Source organism: Rhincodon typus, chromosome 16 (assembly GCF_021869965.1).
Source record: "Rhincodon typus isolate 14 chromosome 16, sRhiTyp1.1, whole genome shotgun sequence".
NCBI classification, from domain to species: Eukaryota; Metazoa; Chordata; class Chondrichthyes; order Orectolobiformes; family Rhincodontidae; genus Rhincodon; species Rhincodon typus.
This window is the reverse complement of record NC_063347.1, coordinates 53,314,376-53,326,497: the sequence shown is the minus strand read 5'-3', so window position 1 is coordinate 53,326,497 and position 12,122 is coordinate 53,314,376.

The window sequence follows — 12,122 nt, the reverse complement described above, 5'->3', positions numbered from 1 at the left end:
AATCTTGCTTGTTCTTGAATGGAGCCTTTTTAAAAGATCTGTCTTGTCACTCTTTCTATTTCACTGCTAATTTATCTTTCCACTTAGCTGGATTACGTCCAAACCTAAGCTCGGCTTGAACTTCCTTAAGGCCACTGGATGGATTCATAGCAGAAGTCAAGGAGCAGATCAGGGGCTTCAATTCTGTTCCTAAGAGCTATACAAAAGGTGCAGCCACAAAAGATCCCCCAGCCTTCTAGTAAGTGCTGTGCACCTTCCTGGATACTTGAAGTGGAGGAACTCCTCCAATAGTATGAGGCTTCTGGGGATATGGCCAGATGACAAAGGTGGCAGGAGACTGTAGGAGAATTTAATCTCACTCAGTCGAGTAGAAATACTTGGAATTTATTCAGAAAGCTTGGAGCTGTTTCATCTACTCAGTATTAATCTTATGAAAAGTCAGCTAATGTTATTTCTAGTGGTTAGCACTGCTGCATCACAGTGCCAGGGACCTGGGTTTGATTCCACCCTTGGGTGACTGTCTGCGTGGGTTTCCGCCAGGTGCTCAGGTTTCCTCCCACAATCCAATGATGTGCAGGCTGGGTGAATTGGCCACGCTAAATTGCCCATAGTGTTCAGGGAATGTGTAGGTTAGGTGTGTTAACCATGGGAAATGCAAGGTTATAGGGAAAGCGTAGGGGCATGGTTCTGGGTGGGATGCTCTTTGGAGGGTCGATGTGGACTTGTTGGGCCAAATGACCTGTCTCCACACTGTAGCGATTCTATAACTGTAAGATTGTCTCAATGAAGGAAGCTTGTCATTAAGTTTGGAAGGAATTCTCCATGAAATTTCGTCATGTCCTCCCACATCCCTGCTTTTTTCTTCCTACACCAGAACTGACATTGGCACAGGCTTTTCCTTTACTAAAACAAGACTGCAGGAATCAATGACATCTATCTTGAATTGCTGAAGAACTTGGGATCCAATGGACTTAACTGGTTGGCTTTGCTCTTTACTAAAATACGTACACTGGTGTAATTCTATCAATCTATAGACAGGCCAAAGTCATTACTATTCTCAAGTCAGAGAAAACTGCTGATCCAGCTAGTCAAAGGCCAATATTTTTTCTTACAAAGTGTTTGAATGTCCCCTCTTCAAAAAACTCTCTTGTCTGGAGGAGCATAAATTTTAAACTGGTTTCAGACATTGTAGGGCTATGTTGACCAAGTGCTCAGATTCACCACCCAGATTGAGACTGGCCCAAGCCAGGTGTTACGTTCATCAACTTTTCATCAGCCTGTGATACTGTGCAGCAAAATAGTCTTTTATTGAAAGCTTTTATATGTTGTCACTGTCAGGCTATAATGTATGTCTTTTATTCAATGCTTAGGAATTGCAGGTATGAGGTTTCAGTTAGAGAGCAAACAAGTTCCACATCCTCAAAAGATGGTCTTCCCCAGGCTCTGTTCTAGCTTCTCTTTATCATTTATGTGAGCAAAGTACCTCCATTACCTTGCAAAGTAACCTGTGCAGATGATCTGGCCTTATAGCCATGCAAACAACCTCAAGGAACTTAGCAGCACCTTGTCCTAAGACCTAAAAACAACTGGAATTTTCATCCAAATCCAACTAAAACTGCAGTTACTGTTTTCCATCTCAACCACTGACTGGCAAATAGCAAACTCCAGATCTCCTTTTGTGGCAAATCCATCATGAATGAACCATACTCCAGGACTTTGGATTGCAGCTTCACGTACTGCAATCTCCTGAAAAAGGTCACAGAAAAAACCAAGACCAGAATAAACATCAGGGATGAGCTGGAGATACAGCCTTCACATTGTTTAGATTATTATTAGTCAGTTCTATTGTCCACAGCATAATACTGCTCCCTTGAGTGTGGCAGAGAGTAGCCACACAAAATGCTTAGATACTATCTTCAACACATTAATATGGATGAATAATGATATACTGAAATCAAGTTGTACAATGGCTCCCAATCCTGTCTAATATCCCACATCCTCATGTGTCCCAGAAAGCAAAAACTGTGGAAGATTTTAACTATATTAAAGACAACCCAGAATTGCTAATCCACTGAGACCTTCAAAACTTACTGAATATGTGACTCAATCATGTAACCCATTCAGGAGCTCTGTGAATACCTAGAATGATACAAATTTGGACAAGAAAGACAATAACACATCCTCTGGGCTGACATCAATATCACAAACAAAGATCTAGTGAGCAATCTGACAGTAGAGTTTCTAGGGTTCAATTTTACTTGAAACCAGCAATCTACTCTCATCAAGAACCTGCACTCTCTATGCCAGGATATATCTCTGTAACAAAGAGAACTTCAAGGACAGCCAAGTATGTGACAATGGTCATCTGGATTAGACTGTTTACCATTTTGTTAATGATTATGACAATTTACAGCAAATTGTGTTGCCATGATCTTACCAGATCATAGGGTTGCTTTCTCATTAAAGAGAGACGACTGGTAGACTGATTTAACTTGAGGGCCACCATACCTCAGGTGAGGGGAGTGGTTGAGAAGGAGTCCTTCATGGTAACCTCAGCCGGTGATGGGAATTCAACCCACATTGCAGGCATGACATTGCTTCGCAAACCATAGAGCCAACTGAGCTAAATTGATCCCCACAGCATGATTGAAGGCAATCCACTAACAGTCTGTGCTGTTCAACATGGACTTTTAAAATTGCAAGATGTCAGATGGAAGAAGATTTATCATGCTCTCTTTCCCATTTCTTTTCTAATTCCTTTGTCTTACCTCTTATACACTTGGTTTTGTTTCATCTTTCTCTCATATTCTCATTTTATCTCTGTCTCTTCTATTCAATTCCTGAATTTCTTTTCAGTTTTTTTGGTAATTTTTGAGAAGGTAAGAGAGAGGGTTGATTGGAATGTTTAAAGGATCAGTGGCATCATGAATACAAGATTGGCTAAACAAAAGGAAACAGATTCCTGAGAAATGGTTCTTTTTTAGAAGACAGGGTTTTCAAGTGGGTTTCTCAGGATCATTGTCTTTTCTCTCAAAGAATATTAATTACTTAAAATTGAGTTAAAGGGCACAATTTAAAATTTGAAAATACCACTGAACTTAGAAGTATTCTAAACTAACGAGGAAATTAGTTACATTCACCAGGCAGACACAAACAGATTGTGTGAATGGGTATACATGAAACAGATGATGCAAAAAAATGCGAAGTGTTATATCTTAGCAGGAAGAAGCAACAAAAACCAAGGGGTACAATTCACTTGCTCTTTCTCCATATCCTTTCACATTTTATTTTCTTTTCACTGAATCACTATTTCTTTAATCTTTTTCATCACTTTGTTTCACTGCCTCTCACTTGTTTTCCCTTTAGCTCACTTCTATTCCTAACAACTATCAATTACATCATCTTTAACATAATAAAACCTCCCAGGGTGCTCCAGAGGAATAGTGTCAAACAAATCATTCGGCCAAATTCTCTCATTTTTTTTCGTTCACATTCGATGATTGTATTTCATAATTTTTCTGAATCTCTATCTCTTCTTTTTTTCCTCTCTGGCCCTTGCTCTTTTTCTCTATCACTCTTCCCTTTTGCTCACTCATTTTATCTTTCTCCACTTTTCTTTGCATGATAATCTCTATTTGACATTCTCGTTTTGATCTTTCACCCAGTTATTTTCTTCCTTTGGTTTTGTCAACTTTTTCTCCCCATTCATTTTACCTCCAGGTCTCTATCACATTTTAAAACTCCCTCCTTTCCAACTATCATCTCTGTTCCTCCTTTTCAACATCTTTCACTTTTCTTTGCTCCATTTTTACTTCACTTATTTTCTAACCCTTTTTTTGCATGGTATTTCTATTTTCGTTACCTTCTTACTCCATTCACTTCTCATTCTAATGCAAGTCTTCACCCTATTCATTTCCCATATTCTCACTGCTTCTCTTTCTGTAGCTAGATTTCCATTTTTATAATTTCTTCACTCATTTATTTTTGTTTTTCTTTCTTTCATCTCTTCAGATTCTCATCGATTTGCTGTTATCCTTTGGTTTCCACTATATCCTAATCCAACACAATTTTGCTCCTACAATGTTTCTATTTCACACTTCTATTTCCCTGTCTAACTTCTGCTTTACCACTTAGTTATATCCTCTCATAGAGTCATCGAAATACACAGTACAGAAACAGACTCTTCATTCCAAGTTGTCCATACCGACCAGCTATCCGAAATAAATCTAAGTCCATGCATACAATGTCCACCGTTCTGCCTTCATCAATCTTCTTTGTCACTTCTTCAAAAACGTCAGTCAAGTTAGGGTGACATGATTTTGCATGCACAAATCTATGTTAACTATTCCAAATCAGTCCTTCCCTTTCCAAATAAATGAAAATCTGTGGCTATCCATGATATAGATATCTCAGCAAAGGGCCCAGTAATCAATTCCCTAGTTTCCCAAAGTTGTACAGCACAGAAACAGATCCTATGGTCTAATGTGTTGTGCCGACCAGATATCCTAAATTAATCTAGTCCCATTTTCCAGCATTTAGCTCATTTCCCACTAAACCCTTCCTATTCATATATCCTTCCAGATGGCTTTTAAATGTTGTAATTGTACCAGCCTCCACCACTTCCTCTGGCAGTTCATTCCATATACACACCACCCTGTGTGAAAAAGTTGCCCTTTAGATCACTTTTAAATTTTCCCCCTCCCACCTTAAACCTATGTTCTCTATTTTTGGATTCACCTACCATGGGAAAAAGACCTTGCTATTCACCGTATCCATACCACTTATGATTTTATAATCCTCTATAAGGTCAACCCTCAGACTGCAACACTGCAGGGAATATAGCCCAAACTATCGAGCCTCTCCCTCCAGCTCAAACCCTCTAACCCCGGTAACATCCTTGTAAATCTTTCCTGAACCCTTTCAAGTTTCACAACATCCTTCCTATAGCAGGGATACCAGAATTGAAAGAAGTATCTCAAAAGTGGCCTAACAAATTTCCTGTACAGCCTCAACATGACTTCCCAACTCCTACACTTAATGCACTGAATAAAGGCAAGCGTACCAAATGACTTCTTCACCACCCTGTTTAGCTGTGACTCTACTTTCAAAAAATTATGAATCTGTACCCCAAAGTCTCTTTGTTCAGCAACACTCCCCAGGACCTTACCATTAAGTGTATACGTCCTAGCCTGATTTGCCTCACCAAAAATACAACACTTCACATTTATCTAAATTAAACTCTATCTGCAACTCCTCGACCCATCTGATCAAAGTCCCACGATAACTTATTTCACTGTCCACTACACCACCAATTTTGGTGTCATCTGCAAACTTACCAACCAGTCCTCCTATATTTGCATCCAAATCATTTATACAAATGACAAAATGAAGTGGACCCAGCACCCATCCTTGCAGCATATCGCTAGTCATAGGCCTCCAGTCCTAAAAACAACCCACCACCACCACCTTCTCTCTCCTACCGTCAAGCCGATTTTGTATCCAAATGGCTAGCTGTCCCTGGATTCTTTATGATCTGTCCTTGTGAACCAGTCTACCAAGGGAAACTTTGTCAAATGCCTTGCTAAAGTCCATGCATACGTCTGCCGCTCTGCCTTCATCAATTTTCTTTGTTACTTCTTCAAAAACGTCAGTCAAATTAGAGTGACATGATTTTGCATGCACAAATCTATGTTAACTATTCCAAATCAGTCCTTCCCTTTCCAAATACATGTAAATCCTGTCCCTCAGAATCCCCTCCAACAACTTACCCAACATTAATGTCAGGCTCACCAGTCTGTAGGGCCCTATTCTCTCTCTAGTTACTCCTTTGTCCTTATTGTATTTGTAGAATCTCTTTGGATTCTTCTTAACGCCATTTGCCAAAACTATCACATGTCCTCTTTTTGCCCTCCCGATTTTCCTCAAGTATACTCCTATTGCTCTTAAACTCCTCTAGGGATTCACTCGATCCCAGCTGTCTATACCTGATATATGCCTCCTCCTTTTTCTTGACCAGGGTCTCAATTTCTCTAGTCATTCAGCATTCCCTACACCTACCAGCCTTACCCTTCATACAGACAGGTACATACTGCCTCTGGACTCTCATTATCTCATTTTTGAAGGCCCCCCCCACTTTCCAACTGCCCTTTACCTGCGAATAACCTCTCCCAATCAACTTTTGAAAGTTCTTGCCTAATACCATCAAATTTGGCCTTCCTCCAATTTAGAACTTTAACTTTTCGATCAGGTTTATCCTTTTCCATAACTATTTTAAAACCAATAGAATAGTGATCACTTGCCCCAAAGTGCTGCCCTACTGACACCTCAGTCATTTGCCCTGCCTTATTTCCCAAGAGAAGGTCAAATGTGTGGCAGCAGTTGAAGGCCTGGATTGAGATTTTAGTGGTCTGAGACACCAGGAACAAATCCAACACAGCGATGGAGGTTCCTCCTACATCTGCAGCGATGATGAGAGCAGGGGAGATCGAGCCAGCGTGGGGAAAGCATGCCAAAGCAGAGGAGGTCAAGCCCTTGTTGGAAATACAGTCCCAGCATTGGCTAAGCACTTAAGAAAGAATAATACGAAGAAGGACTGTAAGGTTGGACTTTTAATTTTGCTCCTTATTTCTTTTTCACTTGTTCTTAAGTTTTTGTACCTAGGTACTTATACCTAAGGTGGAGCTGTGTATGGCGACACTGAAAACTATTCACTGTACTCCTGTACTTGAGTACATGTGACAATAAAATCTAAATTTAAATTTTTTTATTCCTTCTCTAGGGGGTACATCCACATACTGAATAAGAAAATTTTCTTGTACACGCTTAACAAATTCCTCTCTGTCCAAGCTGTTAACGCCATGGCAGTCACTGTCTGTTTGGGAAACTAAACTCCCCTACCATTACAATCCTACTATCCTAATAGATATCTAAGATCTCCTTACAAATTTGCTTCTCAATTTCCCACTGACTATTGGGGTCCTACAGTACAATCCCAATAAGGTGTTCATCTCTCTCTTACTTCTCAAACAATAATAATATTCCACCCAAATAATTTCACTGGATGATCTCTCAGGAATATCCTTGCTAAGTACAGTGTAATTTTATTCCTAACGAAAAATGTCACTCCCCCACCTCTTTTTCTATTCTTCCTATAACATCCATACCCTAGAACATTGAGCTGCGGGTCCTGTCCTTCTCTGAGCCATGTTTCTGTAATAGCTATGATATCCTAGTCCCATGTTCCCAATAATGCCCTGAGTTCATCTGCCTTACCTGTCAGGCCTCTTGTATTGAAATAAATGCTGTTTAATGTATCAGTACTACCTCATTCTCTGCCTCGTTTATGCCTACCTTGACTATTTGACTTGCTCCTCTTCTCAACTGCACCAGCCTTAGACTTATCTTTTTTCTTATTATCTGTTTGGGGTCCTACAACACTCGCTAGTTTAAAACCTCCCAAGTAGCACTAACAAATCTCCCTGTCAGAATATTGGTCCCCTTCCAATTCAGGAGCAACCTGTTGTTCTTATACCAGTCACTTCTAACCAGAATAGATTCCAATGATCCAAAAATGCGAATCCCTGCACCAACTCCTCAGCCATGCATTCACCTGCTCTATCATCCTATTCCTATTCTCACGAGTAGGTGGCACCGGAAGTAATCCAGATATTACTACCCTCTAAGATCTACTTTACAACTTCCTGCCTAATTTCCTATATTCTTTCTTCAGAACCTTGTCCTTTTCTCTTCCTATGTCATTGGTACTAATATGTACAATTACCTCATGTTGGTCACTCTGCCCTTTCAGAATATTCTGTGCCCTTTCTGAGACATCCTTGACACTGGCACCAGGGAGGCAACATTCTGATGTCTCGCTGTCGGCCGCAGAACGATCTGTCTGTGCTCCTGACTACAAAGTCCCCTATCACAATCGATTGCCTGGAACCTGACATATCTCTCGTTACAGTAGAGCCAATACCAGAAACCTGGCTATCAGTGTTACATTCCCTGAGAGTCCATCATCTCCTACATTTTCCAAAACAGCACACTTGTTTGAGCTGGAGACAGCCACTGAGGAACCCTGCACTACTGCCTAGCTTTCCTAGAGGTAACCCATTTACCCAACTGTACCTGTGGTTTTTCCATCACTGACATCCATCACATTCCCTAGCTCCTGTAAATTTCTCATTGTCTGTTACTGCAGTTCCAAACGATCCATGCCATCTGACAAGATTCACAGATAAATACACTTCTCACAGACATACTCATCAGCAACACTGAAATTCTGCATAATCGCCCACATCCGACAGGAAGAGCACCTCAGTCTACTAAAGGCCATCTCAGCATCTTAAACAATCAACAGACTCAGAGTATCCACTCTCATTTGCTACTTTGTATTTCTCCTCTGCATTTCTCTTGCTACTTTTGTCATTCATATTCTATTCTTCCTATCGCTTCCTTTTCCTTCATTTTCGTTATCTCACAGCCCCTTGTTACATACTTCTTCTCAGTCTCATTTATCTCTGTCCCAACCCCTTGCTCATTCTTTCCTCACTGTCCGTGCTGTTTCAATCTTCCAGAAAAACCTTGCATTTGTATAGGGTCTTTCACAACCTCAGGATGTCAAAAAGCACCTTACAGCCAATTAAGAGATAACAAGGTGTCGAGCTGGATGAACACAGCAGGCCAAGCAATATCAGAGCCTTCTTCAAGGGTCCAGACCCGAAAAGTCAGCTTTCCTGCTCCTCTGATGCTGCTTGGCCTGCTGTGTTCATCCAGCTCTACACCTTGCTAACTCAGATTCTCCAGCATTGGCAGTTCCTATTATCTCTTACAGCCAATTAAGTACTTTTTAAATAATTGCTTTAGTGTAGAAAACACAATCTACACACAGCAAGCTCCCATTTTTAGTGATATTGGTTGAGGAAAGAATATTGGCCAGGACACCGGGCTTTTAGCTTAAAAGGGGGAAAATGAAGCCACAGTTTAATCTCTCCACAAAAACGGCACCTCCAACAGCAATGCACTCATACAGTCATAGAGATATACAGCACAGAAAGACTCTTCGGTCCAACTTGTCCATGCCAAATAGATATCCTAAATAAATCTAGTCCCATTTGCCAGCATTTGGCCCATATGTCTCTAAACCCTTCCTATTCATATACCCATTCAGATGCCTTTTAGATGTTGCAATTGTACCAGTGTCCACTGCTTCTTCTGGCAGCTCACTTTATACATGCAACACCCTCTGTGTGAAAAGGTTGCCCCTTAGGTTCCTTCTAAATCTTACCCCTCTCACCTTAAATCTATAACTCTAGTTTTGGATACCCATACCCTGGGGAAAAAACCTTGTCTATTTACCCTATCCAGGACCCTCATGATTTTATAAGGCTTGAAAAGGTGACCCTCAGGTTCCAATGCTCCAGGAAAAATAGCCCCATTCTATTCATCCTCTCCCGATAACTCAAACCCTCCAAGCCTGGCAACATCCTTGCAAACTTTTTATGAGCCCTTTCAAGTTTCACAACATCCTTCCTATGGCAGAGAGACTAGAATTTCAGGTAGTATTTGAATAGTGGCCTAACCAATGTCCTGTACAGCTGCAACATGACGTCCCAATTGCTAAACTTAATACACTGACCAATAAAGGCAAGCATATCTAATGCCTTCTTCACTGTCCCATCTACCTGAGACTCCACTTTCAAGGAACTATCAATCTGCACTCCAAGATCTCTTTGTTCAGCAACACTCCCCAGGACCTTACCATTAAGTGTATAAGTCCTGCCCTGATTTACCTCTCCAAAATGCAGCACCTCACATTTACCTAAATTAATCTCCATCTGCCTCTCATTGGCCCATCTAATCAAGATCCCACTGTACTCTGAGGTAATCTTCTTCGCTGTCCACTACACCTCCAATTTTGATGTCATCTGCAAACTTACTAATCACGTTATGTTCACATCCAAAGCATTTATATAAATGACGAAAAGCAGTGGACCCATCACCAATCCTTGTGGCCCACCGCTGGTCACAGGACTCCTCCTGCAACCCTCCACCATCACCCTCTGCTTTCTACCTTTCAGCCAGTTCTGTAATCAAATGGCTATTTCTCCATGTATTCCACATGATCTAACCTTGCTAACCAGTCTACCAAGAGAAACCTTCTCAAACGCCTTACTGAAGTCCACGTAGATTATATCTACCATTCTGCACTCATCAATCCTCTTCGTTAGTTCTTCAAAAATCTCAATTAAGTTAGTGAGACACAATTTCCCACACACAAAGCCATATCGACTATCCCTAATCAGTTCTTGTCTTTCCGATTCAGTTCCTCAGGATTCCCTCCAACAACTCATCCACCACTGATGTCAGGCTCACCTATCTATAATTCCGTGGCTTTTTCTTACCACCTTTCTTAAAAAGTGACACCACATTAGCCAACCTCCAGTCTACTGGCACCTCACTTTTGGCTATTGATCATACAAATATCTCAGCAAGGGGCCCAGCAATCATTTCCCTGGCAACCCACAGAGTTCTAGGCTACAACTGATTAGGTACCAGGGATTTATCTACCTTTTTGCATTTTAAGCTGTCCAGCACCTCCTCTGTGATATGGGCTCTTTTCAAAATGTTGTTATTTAATTCCCCACATTCTATATCTTCCATATCCTTCCCCACAGTAAACACTGATGCAAAATACTTGTTTAGTATCTCCCCCATCTCCTGCGGTTCCAAACATACACTCCCTGAAAGTTTTACTGGAGAGTCTGTGCTCAAGCCCCTTTAGTGGTACAGAGACTCTAAACCTTCTAACTCAAGATTGACAAAGGTCCTGCTATCTGTCTCAGGTTCTCTTCCTCTTCCACTCTCACTTCCCGTTCCACCCTCTCATTCCTCCTTTCTCCTCTCATTTCCTGCTTTTCCCCTTCTTATTTTACATTCCCCTCTCACTCCCTTTTCACGTGCTCTCTCTTCCTTTCTCTCACTCTCCCTTTCTTCCGTTACTTCCAACCGCCCATCTCATACCTCCTAACACCCTTCCTTTCTCCTTTGCTTCACTTACTCCCTCACTCAGACTTCCCCTACTTCCACTCTCACTCTCCATTCCCCTGTCACTCCTTCTTGCCATCTGAGTCCTTGCTCCCCTCTTATGACGCTTCCCCTCACCATTCCCCTCTCTCACATCCAACCGCTCTGTCACTCCACCCCCAATCCTCCCCATGTCCTCGCTCCCTCTTTGTCCCAAATTTCCCTTCCACTTTCCCCCTCCCTCTCACTTGCCCTGATTCTACTTGTCACCTCACTCCCTCCCCCTACAATTTTTTATTCCTCATGCCTCCTACCCACTTCTCATACCCTCCACACTCTTTTCCCTCTGCACTCCCCCCTCACATTCTAGCCACTTACATCCTCACTCCCAACAGTCACTTCCCCCCCCTCCCCCCCCGCCCTTCATTCTCCCTGCTCTCCCATCCCCCCCCCCCCCCCCCCCCCCCCCTCCCCCCAGCCCTCACCCCCCCCCTCGCCCCTGCCTTTCATTCTACCTGCTCTTCCATCCCTCCCCATGTATCACTTACCCCTCCTCCTTTCCCTCACTCAGCTCCTGCCCTCTTTATTTCCTCCCTGCTCACTCACAACACCCCTCCCTCCCACACTCCATTCTTCCTCGCTGTCAATCATTTAATCTGCCTTCCCTCATTCCTGTCCTCACTCCTTCATCCCTTCCTCTCTCACCTCTCCTCTTCCTTCCACAACTGCTCTTGCTCCCACCCTCACCACCTCCTCCCAAACCAGCTCCCCCATCCCTCATACTCTCCATTTCCCTCACACCCCTATCTCTTCCTTCTTCAACATCTCCCACTACTCCACTCCTGCACACCATCAACTCCCCACCAACCCCCATTCACTCCTCCATCCACTCTCACCGCCTTTCACCCCTAGCCACACTACCCCGCCCCTCCCTCAACACCTCAGCCTTCAGGCACTCCCTCACACCATCCCCTTCTGTCCTCACCCCCTTCACATCAAACCTCACCCTCTTCACCAACTCATCACCTCTCTCACCCACTTCACACCAACCCTCATCCCCTCCCTCACACCAACCCTCATCCCCTCCCTCGCCC